This window comes from Manduca sexta, chromosome 11, assembly GCF_014839805.1.
Source record: "Manduca sexta isolate Smith_Timp_Sample1 chromosome 11, JHU_Msex_v1.0, whole genome shotgun sequence".
Classification (NCBI taxonomy): domain Eukaryota; kingdom Metazoa; phylum Arthropoda; class Insecta; order Lepidoptera; family Sphingidae; genus Manduca; species Manduca sexta.
Genome location: NC_051125.1, coordinates 3,409,648 through 3,427,050, shown reverse-complemented (window position 1 = coordinate 3,427,050; position 17,403 = coordinate 3,409,648). Strand labels below are relative to the sequence as shown.

Genomic DNA, 17,403 nt, shown 5'->3' with positions numbered 1-17,403 from the left:
CAAACTAAAACACATTTGCAAATTCCGAGTTCAACATGCAAAGTTTTATACAAGTCCTTGGGCCCAATAAGCTTGTAAAGTACGCTCATATTTACCTTGGATCGATCGCTCGCTTTATTAATAATGAATTAATTAATGCATTGAGCCAAGTTCCTAGACAGTGGGGACTGGGAAGCGCAGAACTCCCCCCGTCTCCTCTCGGATGTGTGTAGTTTTACGATGAGGCTCAGATTTCGTGTAAAATTAAGTAATGTTTAACGAGTTTTAGTATCGGCTCTTGTTTTGTTACTTCGTAAGTTCTAGTAGTTGGTTAGTGCAGAGTAAATAAAATTTTGGACTGATTTAATTCAAAATGGATCCGAGTTTTTTAAGTAAAGTATTATGGCTATGAAGGCTGCAAAGTTTTCGACACGTCGGGAGAAAATAATATAAATAATCGCGATAAATTTCGTAAATATTTTAATTTAAAGCATTAATTAATTTAATATGCAATTAATAAATAGAAACTTTTAAGAAGCACTTCTTACCTGTAAAAGAGGTGGTTAAACAAAGTTTGTGATTAAATAACTTTTGCGATACAAGTAGTAAACAAACTTGACTTTTATCACTTTTCGCCTCGTAGTTTTCCCATTATTCAGGAATCACGTTACTTCCGTGCGTGGATATAAGATTCCTCAGCTTCCGAAATAGAATAAGATCCAGCAACACATTGATAAGGGCGTCATATCTTTTCGCTTGTCGCCAAACTGCATATTGCGTCTATAGAACAAACAATAAGGATTTACAAGGCTGAGACGTCATCTGTAACCCCATCAAACGTCAAATGGGGCGTCTGCCCGATGCCATATAAAAACAGAAATATTTCACCCCCAAAAGGCAGCCTTATGTCAACGACGTAATCAGTTATTATGGACCACCCTAAAATATTCCATCATGCCAAATAAAGGCTATTTACCCAATATTGCAGTATGGCCTTTTTCACGGTATGAAAAATTGTTTACGGGCGTAGCGACACGCAAGCGTGTATTCCCGTAGTAAAAAACCCTAATTTCCTGCACCCTTTCATTTATATCCCGGCAATCTGGAGGCTCCGTAGCTTATTTATAGGGGTCCCGGGCGTTTGATGGGTGCCAGTCAGAATGCGTAATGATAAAGGTTGTAAAAATTTGAGCAGTCACGCGTTTGTGGTGGTCAAGCGCGACTTTTTGTCGCAAGTAATTAGTTCTTATAATCTTTAAGATTTTTGTATTCGTTTATTACTCGTGATAATATTGACCTATTCATGCATAGCTAGTAAATACATTTGACTACTGTTAAACAAAATGTTCAAGTGTTTCTTTTGAATTTATTTATATGAAAAAAATATTAAACCTAGAGTACACCTGTTACATTCATTCCCCCTACGGACTTCAAACCGTTTGTATCATTAAGCCTGTATCATATATAATTTCTGAGGGCTTATTTTTTTTTTCACACCACCTTAATTCGTTATGCCCATATTTTTTTTTAAATATATTATTTTTTCTCCAGTCGCTCGTCTACAACGCCACATACTACTGCATTTCCATGTAGAGCAAGTTTAGGAGTGTCAGTTCGGGTGTCGCCGATCTCTATGATATGTTATCATATTGTTCCCATGCCCTACAATGTAACAGCCTTTATCTGACTATTTTCCCGAATCTTATATTTTTATATGTAGTGCGGTTTTATGTGGGGTTCAGAGATGTAGTGATGGGTTATATTATGCTATTGGTAGACATTTCTATAGAAAGGTAGCGAAAAGTGTCATCTGCTGGTGAAGATTCAAATGCCAGAGAAATTATAATTGAAAATTATGAATATGCGTAGGGCGAGTGGTGGGTTTTTAGATTTTTGGAAATAGGTTAATATATTATAGATTGGGTTTTAAAAGTGTATTTTGAGGTAAATCCAATAAATGTCGTTAATCCAGATTATATAACCGAATTGTAGAAAAATCGGATTGTATTGACATTAATGACTTCTCCTATCTTCAAAAAGAAAATATTGAACTCGCTTGTTGAAACCTAAATCTAGTTTTATATTCAGTCTTATATTTAGAATATACTGCACTTATGGTGCAGCCAATTGTTTATTGTTATGCAATAATATGTCCATGTTGTGACAGCCTGTAATTAAACCAGAACTACAGCAATTTCTTACTGAATTGTTAAAAAAAAATGTAACATGTATGTTTTGTTGGCTGTTTAAATAAATAAATAAATTATTAATAAGGTATTAAAATATACGATCATTGAGTTGTTAACATGTTATTGAATTGCTTTATAAGAATATTTTCAGAACTGTTTTATCTACCTACATCTATTTAAAACTCTAGAAGCTTCTACAAGCATTTACAATTAAATTCTCACAATCGAATACGAGCCTTGCAATTACCTTAACTGTTGCTCTGTAATTAATAAATTAACGACACGACTTTAATCACGAATATAGCATAATTTTCAAAACACATTCTTTAAACCTTAGTAATTTCCTAAAACATTATACCAAAAGCGCCTTCCGACGATAAATTCCCCAACCCATTCCTCACTAGTCCTAATCTGCAGTATTTACTTTTTTCCCGGATTCCCTTGTTATATTAAGTGGGACCTTCGCGAAATCCCGCCAAATTACTCGTAGACACCGAAAGGGGGCTCTTTTTAAGCTGGATTTTAATTATTTTCAGCGGAGATTTAGGGATTACGACGGAAGGGTTCTTAAGGATATTTAATTCTTTCGTGAAAAAACGTCATAGCGTTTTAGGGTATAAAATACTAGGTGTGTTTACTAAAGTAAGTTATTTTATAACCAGAATTAATTACCGTGGCAGTCAGTGCGTCTGGGCAGTCCGTCCCAGGTTCAAATTTCAAGGGCACACACCTTTGACTTTTCTAAAATTATGTGTGTATTCTTTGTGAGTTATCGCTTGCTTTGACGGTGAAGGAAAACATTGTGAGGAAAACTGAAGTTTGAGGGTGTGTGAAGTGTACCAATCCGCACTAGGCCAGCGTGGTGGAATAAGGCCTAATCCCTCTCAGTAGTAGAGAAAATCCATGTCTAGTAGTTGCATAACATAAATACAGGGCTGATATTATTATTTTATATTAGTGCAAGTTTTGTAATTACTTTATCTGGTTGGTATTTTATTTTAAACGCACTTACAACACCTCTGATAGTGACGGTGATTATACGCTGTTGTAGTCACCAAGGAACACCTCATCACTATGGTTCGTGATTATCATAGCCTCTTGCTTCTTTGCATGTTATATTTATCAAGAAATAACATTACTAACGTTGTATACAAGTTTAAATTGTACTTTGCCATACACATACATGTGTTTGCTATTTCAAACCCAAGCTGTGGAAGCCTTCTATGCCTACAATAACCGCTGTCACGTGGGAGGGATAGGGAATGTTGTCTACTTAAGGGGAGACGTGACCTGATAAGGCCTGACGGACGCACACGGGACGTTGATGGAGATAACGTCAATGCTACCCTTACATACCGATTGGGGCCTTTTGATTCTTTCAGTAGACTGCTTCGGTGGCTTGGTTTTATTACGTGCGTGGTATGGCATTGGTCTGAGTTGCCGGGTTCAAATCCCTAGTCGGCCAAAGTGATATTGGCTTTTATTATTACGTATCAACCTGGCATTTGGAATGTTGTGCCCTTTATAGGCTCGCCTCTTGTCATATGGGACGGGACACACTTGGCGGAAAGTGGGTACCCTGGTTTACCTCTGCCTATTCCTTTGGGAAAGAAGGCGTGATGATAATGATGATGTCTTTTGCATTACTGTACCGTATTTTATTATTGTATTTAATTTGTTAAGTTTCTTAAATCTTGAAACAAGATAATTATGATTAAAGATCACGCTGACCTAGTGTGGATTGGCAGACTTTACACATCCTCAAAATTCCTAGAGAGAACTTCTCAAGCTTGCACGTTTCCTAACGATGTTTTCCTTGACCGTTAAAGCAAGCGATAATGCACAAAGAATACTCACATAATTTTAGAAAAGTCGGAGGTGCGCATTGTGCATTTGCGATTTGAACCTGCGGACATTCGTCTCGACCGTCTGTTCCACACCCAACTGGGCTATGATCGTTCACAAAAATTGCAAACTACTTATTGTATTTACTGTGACGTTAACCAATATTTCTCCTTAAGTAAAGATAAAAAAAATCAACATAGTTTATACTTCGATTTGTCTATGAATTCTTAAAGATGTTCCAACACTTAAGAGCACAGCAAGCAAACTATTGTTCAAGGTAACTTTCTGTTGGAGTAGCAACAAAGTCGATTAATTTCTTGTTAGTTTAATAACTTTATCTTTTACCACTTAACTGGCAACTTGAGTCTCTTAGTTATAGTTGTTAATATTTACAGTGAACTTAGAAAATTTATGAGTTCCAATGGTGCATACTTTTTAACTATTTTAACTGGTTTACAAGCTCCGCCAAATGATGTTTGAGTTTAGAGAATATACTAAGTATCATAAAGGTGAAGCCGATTTTGGATATTCAAATTATAAATTTAGTTAGGATAACGAAGTCTTTAGAGTGACTAGGGAATTTATTAGAGCACTTAGTTAGCAGGTATTAGTTCTGATAATTACCAACTTAAAGTAAAAATAACTTTATTCTCTGTTATTGAAATGTAATAATTAATCTTATTTGTAAGATATAACCTTTAATATTCTTGTAAAGTCACGTCTATAAATCATGAATGTTCGTAAACTATGCAGACTTTATCAATTAATTTTCGTTATCTCACACTATCGATTTATTAATAAAGAAATTTTACTAAGAACGAAACGAAAGAATATAAGAAAAGTAAATTAAAACGTTGATGATACCTGGATGCCCGTATATTTATGCAAATTGCACCTTAGTTTTTTAGAATTTGGTCCATTTGAAGTTCTTTGCAGTGGTGAAAAGTTTATATTACCCGATTCCTGCAGGCTTCTCTTTATGTAGAACTTTTTAGAAAGAATCAAATTATCATCATAATACGTCTTATCCGCATTTTGGTTTGAAAAATATTGCATGAAGTCGTTCGTGACTAACTAACTCCGGTAAGTTATAATACACTTTAAGATAAAGTCATAAAGATCTAAATATATTGAATAGAAAGTGCGTTTTAAAACCGGTTAAATACAAGAACAAAAAGAAGAATTGTATGTATATTGGGCCATTGTCTGGTTTTCACTGATTTCACTTGTGCAGAACCCAAGAGCTGCCAGCCGATTTGGATTTTAAAAATGTAGAACTAAGGTGTATTTTTGTACTTAAATAAAGTCGCTGCGTGCTCCGTCTCCATTGTTAGAAAATAAATAGGTGAGTACAAGAGTGTACAATCAAACCGTCCGACTAGGGGTTATCGCAGACGCCGAATGAGTCGGCCGATTATCTAAGTGCTCCTAGTGAATAATGTACTCCGCTACTATTGTTTTAAGGATAAAAGTCTATTTTTCTTAATTTTGTTCATTACATTAATTAAATACAGTTCATTTATTTTATAGCTGCTAAGTAAGTTCAAGCAACGTAATTATTACGATTTAAGATAGCATTTTGTCAGAAATACAGTAAAGGGAATTAGCTAATACCCTAAATTTTATTTTTCAAGAAGTCTTGCCCATTGTTTAGGAACGATTCCATGCCATTACATAACTCAAAATAGTTTCCGAATATGTCGGTATTCTAAATTTGCTGTAATATTGCTAAGTTTAATAACATGGAGTTAATTTTAAAAGTTCTTTAAATGATCTGCTACCATATTAATTACTAGCCTTGGCTGTGATTCCGCCCGCGTGTATAAGTTTTCTGGGATAAATATTTTCCCGGGATGATAAGTAGCCTATAGCACTCCGGTGTTACGTAGCTTCTTATTAGTGAAAATAATCAAAATCAGTTTAGTAATTCCTGAGTATAGCGCGTTGAAATTAATAAAAAACTTTTCGTCATTATATATTAATAAGTATTGGTATAGATAGGATAGGGGGCAGGCGGGGGCACACATTGCCCCCATAGGAAATTTCGAAAATATAAAAAAAATGCCACTAAAAAGTATAGGAATTTCCAAAAATTTATGGACTTACAACTTTCGAGAGTGTTCCCAAAAAAGAGGTGACAAAAAAGGCCTGCGTATAGAGATAAATAAAATACTATATTAGTACGTGTTACACAGTATCGTAACATTCACATTCGAGTGACAATGGGTGAGTTTTGCACCAATAGTAGGTTCACGTAGTAATGGCTGGTTGCGTCTAGTTTAGTAGACGTCTCAGATAAGGTCCGTGATAACTGAAGTGTTGCCAAATGAACTGAATTTTAGTATATCTCGCTAACTGAAAGCTTTATGTGTCGTAAAATCGAAGTAAATAGTTTCTTGGGAGATAGCGACTACTGAAGTCAAGTCTTTGATTAATGATTTAATGGAATGGTGTATTTATATGATCTATTTGCATTGCTTTATGTGTTTTTGGTAACTTTTTCGTCGATATTTCTCCAATGTTTTACAAAAGTTTTTTCAATATTATTTCATGAAATCTGTAGTCCAGTTGGTAGGCAACGAATCTTGCCTAAGTTCTGGGTTGAAAACCTAGATAAAGGAAGGAACAACTATTTTAGATTAGTTTTTTAGTGGTATGACGGCACCCGTTTTAAGTAATGTGCAAACTACATGGTTAGTTGACACATGGATATATTTTATAACATATTTAAATTCAAAGAATTTATAATTTAAGATAACATTACAGATTTAACTTGGTTCCATCTATACTATTATATAAAGCTGAAGAGTTTGTTTGTTTGTTTGTTTGTTTGAACGCGCTAATCTCAGGAACTACTGGTCCAAACTGAAAAATTCTTTTTGCGTTGGATAGCCCTATGTTCGTGGAGTGCTATAGGCTATATATCATCACGCTATACCCAATAGGAGCGGAGCAGTAATGCCTAATCTCAGGAACTACCGGTCCGAACTGAAAAAATCTTTTTGCGTTGGATAGCCCTTTGTTCGTGAAGTGCTATAGGCTATATATCATCACGCTATACCCAATAGGAGCGGAGCAGTAATGGCTAATCTCAGGAACTACCGGTCCAAACTGATTTTTTTTTTTGCGTTGGATAGCCTTTTTTTCGTGGAGTGCTATAGGCTATATATCATCACGCTATACCCAATAGGAGCAGAGCAGTAATGGCTAATCTCAGGAACTAACGGTTCGAACTAAAAAAATCATTTTGTATTGGATAGCCCTTTGTTCCTGGAGTGCTATAGGTTATATATCGTCACGCTATGACCAATAGGAGCGGAGCAGTAATGAAACATGATGCAAAAACGGGGACAATTTATTAGTTTTGAGAGCTTCTGTTGCGTGCGCTGCGTAAACGGTTAAAGTTATACAACAATAATGTATGACGGGATTGTTCCTCTTAAAAAGTTCTACAAAAATATATCATAAAACAAAGTCCCCCGCTGCATCGGTCCGCCCGAACGTGTTAAACTCAAAAACTACCCAACGTATTAGGATAAAATTTGGTATGGAGACAGTTTGAGACCCTGGGAAGAACATAGGCTCCCGGGAAAATATATAGCGTGACTTTTATAACGGAAAACTTTAGTCCGAAAAACTTTATAACGCGGGCGGAGCCGCGGGCAAAAGCTAGTCTTTAATAAATTTAAGACAGAAGAACAAAAATACAAAATTTCCAGTACACTGTGTCAGATGCAATTAGTTCCTAAACGCCGTGTGTACTTACTTATCGGTTGACGATACAATACTTAACGGCTAGCTTATGGTCGACGTAGTCAAGTGTAAGGGGGTAAAATGTGTGCATTTTCACCTAATTAATAATATGAAACAGTGGATTAAGCAATCTCCTCCTGGTTATATATTTGATTTGATTTATTTATTTGAACAGCCAACAAAACATACACCTTACATAGTTTTTTTAGATGATTAAGACCACTGATTTTCCTTGGTAATGATCTGGACTGTGAAATATTGAATCATTTTTTTTTAATATAGCCTTACTTTTTTTAGCCTGGCAGGGGCCGGCTAATACAAACACACCGGACTTTTGGTGAGCGCTTTAGGCGCTCGCAACCCTTAAAAATTAAGCGACCATGTGGAGGGCAACCCACTAAAGTGTTACGAACCTCGGCTCAGGACGACCACTGGGAGAGGATGAGACGTGACGATTATGGCTTGAATGGATGATATTTTTCTGGTATAGGACATCTCCTATACACGGTCATCCCCCGTCAATATCATCATATTCACGGGGTTGGTGTGGATGACGGAGGGGTCAGTTGAGTATAGGCCCTTTTAAGATTGATTTTCGAAGCTTGTGTAGTCAGACTAAGAAAATAAAAAACCGCCACCTTTGCATTTTCGTTTTAAAGGTAACGTTGATAATATGAATGATGAAATTTGTTTTATATTTTACCGAAACAATTGAACAATGCGCACAGTCTACCGCCATTGTCTCCACTGCCTACACTTTACTAGATAAATTTTTGTGTTAGTATTATGTATACATATTGTTAAACGCTCTTTTTACAGTATTAAACATTATGCTAGCAAAAATAATTACAGATTACAATTTAAGACATTTTTGACAACGTCCAACCAGAGAGAATAATAGAATAGTCGCCGCGTGATATATCTTCTCTTCTGCCAGCCTGCCCGCGCAGTCGAATACTTCCGAAAAACGCCGAATGTCATCGGCTAGGATAGCGGCGCGTAACAATATAGAAGTTGCATTTTTATTGTAAATAAATAGTATAGTTGTAAGTGGAACGGATTGCCGAGACGAATGTCTGCATGTTCTACATGCCAAGGGCACGCACCTCTGACTCTTCTAAAATTATGTGTGTATTATTTGTAAAATATGGCTTGCTTTAACGGTGAAGATAAACATTGCGAGAAAACCTGCATACCTGAGAATTTCTCTATAAAAATTTGAGGGTTTGTCCAGTCTGCTCTAGGTTACCGTGGTGGTCTAAGTAATAGAGACCATGATATTGTTATTGTGAAAGCATTGTTCAGTACGTGGTACAGGTCAGTGTATCAGTCTGGAAATTGCAATCAGTTCAGAGACCCGTGCGTGCAGGCCACGTGCTGGCGGATACAACGCTGCAACGCGACGCTACTGGCTCGTATATTGCGTTGTGTAGCCGAGTGGAGGAAAGGGGCCTATTTTCGATATCTAGGGTTAGTTTTCTTCAGCTTATAAATTAATAAATAACAGATTCATCACTTCATTTCATTATATCAGGAAGCGCAGAATTAAGTTTAGTGGATTATTGTGACCTGTAATTTGCGACGTCGAACACGTATTGAAAATTAGATAAATTTAAGTGACGAAGGTATAAACATATTCAAAATAATTAATAAATCTTAATATTACAGTCTTTATTTCTAAAAAATAAACGTGGTAACAAAAATGACAACTTTTCAGGGGTAATTACATGTACATTTCCATATTAAACATAGCTTAATTCTTGAATCACATTTTAAACATAAATACATATATAGCAACTATATAAATAAACAACGCTAAAATATACTATCACCAATATCTTCCAAATGATAAACAGTGGACAGTCTCCCAAACCGTACTCTGAATACATACCCGTGCTATCTAGAAGTAGACACCGTTAAAATTTATTATCACCAAAATCTTACAAAAAATACAAGTGGACAGTCCCCCAAACAGTACTCTGAATACATGCCCGTGCTGTCTAGTTCACAGCTGAGCGGCGCACGTGACAGCACCGACCAATTGGCGATGTTTTTATTGAATCGTCCTCACACGAACATCGGCACAATTCGCATTTAGTTTCGAGATGTGATGATAATATAGTGTTAGTTTTATTTCGAGTTAATTTTGATAAGACTTAACAGTAATAAATGAATTGTTATTGTTGGTGAACTTTGAATTACATATGTTTTTGAAACTGCATAATGAGGTGTAAAGGAAGCAACAAGGATAAAATATTGCTTTTAAAATTATTCGTGTTGTGTTCGTGAAGTTAGAGTTGTGAAATAATTTTAATTATTATTGTAATGTGTATTGAGTTTAAAGTGTAATGACTGGGCATAATTGTTCGCCTTCAACTAATACGTTCGCTGTAATTTTCTAATTATAAAATATAGTTTTATCCCGAGTTGTATGACGTCTGTCTGAATTTTGAAGAAGTGTGATAGTTTTAAGTGATCTATAAATTCAAATTTATGCAATCCAGGATAACTTATTCAACTTCGCTTAATGCCGATGACTTGAAGTGATTTAGTGCAAATATAGAAAAGTTGTGAAGTATCCGGAGCCAGGAGTGTAGTAAAATGTAAGTGGTTTTAAACTTAGATTGCGCGGGAAATGACTATCATAAGTTTGGAAGGAGCTCGTTTCCGTAGCGTTTAACTTGGATACATATTCGACTGTATCAACATTCCAACTTGTTTATATTATTTTTAAATGTCCACTTAAGAACGAATTATTTTTTTGTGATTTATTTTTATGACATGCATTAGAATGTTGCTTAAGGGGGTTAGACTATTAGAAGCATCGTTAATTGCTAGTATTTAACATCTTGTTTAAATGGGTTAGAATATTAGATGCATCTTTAACTGCGAGGATTTAACAGCGATTTAAGGATAAACTTAATGTTACGTCACATTTGTCGCCTACAAAGTTTATTGACACGGCTGAATTTACTTTGTGGCACTATTTTTACCCGAAAAAAAATAAGATTATAAATCTTACATAGAATATATTGGTAGGTTTCTCATATGAGAGAGTCCGCGTGGCTAGGTACCACCGCAATGTCTATTTCTGTCGCCAAGCAGAAGTGTATAGTCACTGTTGTGTTCCGGTTTGAAGGGCATTGTAGCCAGTGTCGCATGTCTCAAGATAGCGAACGCAGTGGAATACCTAACAATACTTTGCATTTCAAGTGATGGTGTTTCTACTGTTTATGAGCGGTCGTATCGCTTACCATCAAGCGAACGGCAAGCTTGTCTCGTCATTCAAAGAAAAAAACGATGTCATTTTCACAAAAGTAATACGACGTCCCATACATCAAATTTCCTTTATTCTTAAACTTGCCAAGCCATAGGCAAGGGACGAACGAAACTAACGAAATTGGATGGTTCTCACCGATGTGACAAGCTCTCAAGCTGACGAGCTCTTGATTAAAGCCATTCATCTGACTGGTGACGACTGACGCCGAATGAGACTCGCAGAAACATCTGTCGAAAATAGGTGTCGTTCGTGAATCAAACGAATTATAAAACATGCTTAAAGAGTATAGTAATACAGGGTTATATCGCTTGTGTTGATGTCCCTGAGAGTGAAAGGGGTAAATATATCACTACTCGATATAATACTATAATAAATGTAACTATCCCGGGTAATTTTGTTTTGCTTTCCTCTCCTAGGTACTTATGAACTGAAGCAACAATAATAAAAACATATTTTACAAATACATAAAACAATATTCTCTGGTCCCATGAGAGGCTTATAATAATTTCTTTCATAGACGACTCTTAAAGCTTTGACCTTTACACAAAATACTCTAATAAGTAATTCATGGACCATATGTACTTAAAATATTTTTTCACAAACATCTTTCGACGTCGGCCATTTGTCCCTTTCGTACGAAGCTATTAACTTGCGCCTAAAGGTTTGTGTAATAGTCTTGGGGGACATTAGTGACCCCGCTGGGCCTTTAAGGACCTCCGACTCACCCCGGGAGGGTCTCCGCTGGGGTCACAAGTATCCGGCCTCTTAAATTGCCGTTTATAATTGATTTCTTAAGATGTGATAATGGAAATAGGGTGTCGATGTTTAGATTTTTTTAAGAAAACGCGGTTGTTGTTGTGTATTTAGAAACGTTTAATGATTGGTTATAGGTGTTAGAGTAGTTTTTTTCCCAAATGATTCGAGTTGGTATATGTAATTATTGAAATAGTACACCCATTATATTCGATAATTAAATTAGTATCTCACATAGGTCGGGGGGGGGGGGTCCGCTTTTTGATTCGTAATTCGTTCCCCCCAAGGTTAGAGTAGTTGATATATTTTTCAATACGACTGGATAGTGATAATTGCTAACTCTGTGAAGAGTCCGCCATGACTCGTTCCGCGTTCCGGAGTCAACTGATGTAACTGAATAAACCGGGACTACATAACTCGCGGTTGTCAAAAAAAGCAATATTCCCCGTTGGTCAACGACAATATTGTCGCGTATTTCAATATCTCACACTTTCGTCCCTATTAGGAAGTTGCTAAATCTCTTTTGATTAAAATAGAAAAATCGTTCGACACGTTTATCACTACGATATATCGGTTTGGAATATTACTTATCAGCCTAGTATAATTTTTATTTTCGTATGGAGGTTGTTATTAGCAATCTGATCATACACCTATGTTACCAAAGTTAAAGTTATTAGTAAGTCAGCGACTCAAAAAACTGACCACTGTCGCACCTAGGGTTGTCAACCGTACTATAATATATAGTATTATACTATATTATAGGTCTGCGTTTATTTACTGTTGAGGAAATATATAGTACGCAAAAATACTATATTTTCAACACCTATAATTAACAAACAAATCCTTCATTTTAAAAACATATGTATGGACGCTTCTTTACATAAACTTTTGAGTGATGGCACAGCGTGTATTTTAAGTTTTATAGAAATAAATCAGTAACAAATATACATTTGTTTGATTTTGGCTTATTCCATAAAAGACTATAATTTATGGAATAAGCCAAAATCTAATTTAATTTTATAGATTATTTTAAAAAATACTCTATGGCAACCCTAGTCACACCTCATCTACTGAGAAAGCTAAATCTGAATGATAGCATTACGAAACATTTGATTTGTATATAACATTGACAAATACAGTTGGCACTGTTCTAAATTCCATCGATTTGTAACCTATAAATTCCACTTGAGATGACGTTGGAATATAACCTAAATACCACAATAACTAAATCCTAGCGAACCGCACGTAACTATATCACATCATACTTGCAGATTAAACTATCACAATCGTCCTATAAATAACCATAAAAACAGTTCCGCGGATATTTCCGCTGAAGGGTGTTCTCGAAACTTCGATATTGTTCGCAAAATATTCCATATTTACGCCGCCATTTGTCCGATTCACAATTTCTCGATGCAATCCTATCGTCGTATAAAGTTTTTATTTCTCGCCCGTGTCCCGAGTTTCTTGGGCTAGCAATGCCGAAGCTAATATACAATTTAAATTGTGTCCCAAACTCGTAAATGCGTATACCCGACTTACAGCACGGACCCTTTAGTTTTTACAGCCCTTATGTTTTGGATGTCCAAAATAACTCGCGGGATATGAGTTTGATGAGCAATTTTTGTTATTTTATAGTTCATTGTGGGATTTGAGGTAGCGTTTGTCGTTTGACTGCTTTTATTTGGATTTTGTATGGAAACGGCTGGATGGGTTTTATGACTGTGAATAGGAATTGTGATGTTATGCTTATGGTATTTAAGTTGTGTTTACTTGGTTCATTTTACAACCAGGACGTAAATATAAAAAGAACCTAACTTATATAACGAAAAGACAGGAATAATTAAATTATGTTTCTAAAAGACATAATAAAAATACATATGACTGTATGAATATTTACATCTATCTATACATATTATAAAACACAGTCCCCAAAAGCTGTCTGTTCGTATGTGATCGATTTTTTCAAAATCTAAACGGATTTTTGTACGGTTTTTACTAAAGGATAGTTCTTCTTAAGGACTTCTTGGTTAATAGTAGGTACATTACGGTTTTATGTAAATTGACTGCAATATCACGATTACTGTTAAAGAGGTCGTGTGGTTGTAAAAAATCTCGTGGGTCGGGATTTACGCGGGAAAAAAATTGTGACACTGACTTCCACGCGGGCGAAACTGCGGGCACAATTAGTAGAGATTAATGGGAAGTTGAATACAGGGTTGATTTATATGTAATTATACAGAGCTTACCTGTTTGTTTCCCGGTATGTGGGTGAACTTAATAATTACATTAACAGCAAAACTTTACGAATGATATTCTCAAATAATTAAAATATTGCCCTTCTGTACGAAGGGGACACTGGCTTTCTTGTTCACGTTAATATTGTGGTCCATTACAGGAGAGTAAGAGAGTATTGAATTGAAAGTATTGACAGATATGAAAAGGTGTTGTGAGATAAGCAGTAGATGCAATGAGTGAGGATAAAATTATAAGATAAAATTTTGTTTTTAAGGAAATCAATGTATGATAGAACAACTTTATCTGAAAATGTACAATGCGTTTGAATTTCGAATAAGGAATGATTACGTTCGTTCGAACATTAACTTAGCATAAATAGGTCTTCTGGTTAAGTTTCAAAGATTGCCAAAATACAGAAATCTGATGACATACGAAATATTTTTTTAATACTGGGCAGTATTAAGCATTATAAATTTTTCATTTATAAAAAAATACATCAATCAATTATGTAACAATATTTAAAAATACAGGACTACAATAGACACATGAAACAAACCATCAGCTCTTAACACACGCCACAACAAAAGGGTAATCCGGGACCCTTTCGTAAAGTTTGTCAACTGCTTCCCAGGGAGCGATAGCTGGAGTTCAGTAATTTTAACTAATGACACTTCGCGAAACGCAGCGCGAAGCCCGCTTGGCACCACAATTCCGCGGTACACTTGAAGGATTCCCTCGAACGCTTGAGAAATTACACCCCCAACCACACAATGAACAAACTCTTGAACACTTTATGTCAGGCATTAAGTCTTTATGCCTGTTCGCTGGAGTTTATTTTTAATTTTGTGATAATATTTATATGGGAGATTGCTTAGATCCAAGTGCTTGGGGAAATTCTCTTGGTTGTTTTTGCCTGGCGAATCGATTTTGTAAAGAAAGTCTATAAGATCAGCGGGCCCTATTCCTTTTACGTGGACATATTCGTCTCTTTGCAATTACGGGTGTTCTAATCGAAGGACAGCTTTGATAACCATATAGATAAATAGTGGATTTATTAACTCTCATACCTATATGGCTACCGAATAGAACGCCGATAATTGCAAAAAGACTGATTCGATAGACGGAAAAGGGCCCGTGACCTTAAGTAGGTTGTATTATGCTTAATTATGTAATCACAGGTAATACATGCAGTTTTAGGCGAGAATAACTAATAACTAATTAATAATTTCAATTCATACTGAACTATTCAGATAATGAATAGAATTAAAATTTTGGGTTATTTGCTTTAAAACTAGATTTACTTTCAAAGCAATAAAAACATAAATCGCAATCTGTACGCTGGCCTACATGTTTTTTGCAGTGTTCATTATAAAGTAAATGGGTTTCTGGCAGACTTTACAATCCTGTGGGAGCTGGTGTTTTGTTAAAGCCTCGTTACTTAGCAGAATGTAATGCAACGTGAGGCTGGCTTCCCGCCAAAGATTTCGTATTCCACTTACCTACACTTTGTTTGTAAATACTATAGGTTTACTAAAGCGAATTTTGGTATTTCTGCTGCGTTAACTTAGTTTTATTATAATTACGTATTTTATTATGTGTATATTTCAAGAATGCTAGCAATTTCTGTTCATAACCACATATGGTTAAGGCGTTTAATTGTGTTTTGCATTAACAGCTTTGTATGATCTATACAGTTTTTAAAAATTGCTTTAATACTGATATAATTTTCTTTAATGTGTTTGACATTGCCTTAAAACTTAATAACGTATTATTTTATTGCATTAAACAATAAACCAGTACATTACATGTAATGGCGTAATCAATTTATATGATCGATGAAGAGCAATGAAGTCGTAACCCTCTTTTTAACATGAGTCATTTAATCTTCAAATTGTCATCAATTCTCGCAAAGATACAAATCTGCAGCGTCTCAAATTGTCAAGTCAAATTGTTGATGAAATCCCCCCCGATCCTTGGAAGATGAAGTAACACAATTTGACGTCAAAATTCAATATAAACCATAACTTTAGAAACTAATTCATAGATAACACAATGGGTCTCGTTATTTCATTAGGAGCGACAGTTCAAAGTCCCCAATTTACATGCAAATAAATGTAACAGATTGAGATCTCGGCGAACAGTTTTGCCGCCGCAAATTGTGTTATTCATTTTGCAGTATTCATCGTCCGCTCGTCGGTTCGTTGAATCTGATACATTTTTATGTAATTCTAATTCTGTTTTGTTTTCAGATGGATGTGGATTTGCCGCTCTTGTAAGTATACTTTTTATTTTGTATCAGTGCCTATATGTTTAAATATTCATTGGACATGCAGTTTTTAGTTAAATTGACTTAATTTAAGAGGATACTTAATAGTAACTAAACATTATACTGGTGCGATATCGAGTATTTAGAATTTTTCATATTACGATTCTAAAATACTTGTTTACTTTACTTGAAAACTTCCTTCTGACTCCGTGACAAATATATTATGGGATAAATACCAGTATCATGTCCAACGAAATACACAGTACCGACGATAACTCAAATTAGTAAATAGATGACCAAAACTGATAATTAAGCGCCGTCTGCACAATTTGCGAGGCAGCTGATGCATTGACATTCGCAAATTACGCACGCGATTGTAACAACCAGATTAGAATTATGTTGATCAGCGCTATTTAACGAGGCGGGAGCAAACAGGAAGCATATTATAATTGTTTATAGTTGAAAATTGTCCGACAGTACCGGCGGTGTAATGAAAAATGTCCAAGACTTTGTCTCCGGTGCTTTATGGCCCAAGTTCTGCGGTTGCTAAGACTTAAATTATTTTAAGTGCGGCCATTTCTGCGCGCGCCTTGCGGTTATCGTCTACTCGCTGTGATTAATGCAAACCGACTGGGATTCTGAGAGATTTGCACGGCGTGTTTGCCACTGTTCGTTTCAAACTTACCAAATTCTGAATTTGGACTGGTATTGTTATCACTTGAAGGGGATTCGGAGGAATTGTTTTAATTCAATTTTGGTATTTTAATCTTCGGGAAAGGAATAGTCGGTGTTGTTAATCATATCATCTATTTCATAAGAGAAAAGCTATAAGTATATCTGCGACGTTTTAAATATTGTTTTAAGCATTCTTCAGCCTTTTAAGAATTATAAAATTTTGCTATTAATCTTTAAAATCTCAGATGTTCAGTCTATCTTTCATCAACAAAGCTAAACTTTTTTCAAAAGATCCCCAAGAAAATAAGGAAATGACGGAAAACAAAAATAAAGCAAATTGTGCCCCGACACACAAGAAAAGAAATGCCTTTTACTAGAATCAATCTGTTGGCCAGTCTTTGTAACAGAGTAAGTAATTAAAGGGA

At 35.5% G+C, this 17,403-nt stretch overlaps 1 protein-coding gene across 5 annotated transcripts in view; it reads left to right on the top strand.

The window, feature by feature from the left end:
• The window catches only part of LOC115452964 (uncharacterized protein CG43867), a 341,602-nt gene that overhangs the window by 39,402 nt on the left and 284,797 nt on the right, over positions 1-17,403 (top strand). For all 5 annotated transcript variants that reach the window (XM_037437426.1, XM_037437430.1, XM_037437427.1 and 2 more), the window contains exon 2: positions 16,287-16,309. The gene's annotated coding sequence lies outside the window, so the exon portion shown is untranslated. The remainder of the gene's footprint in view (positions 1-16,286; positions 16,310-17,403) is intronic.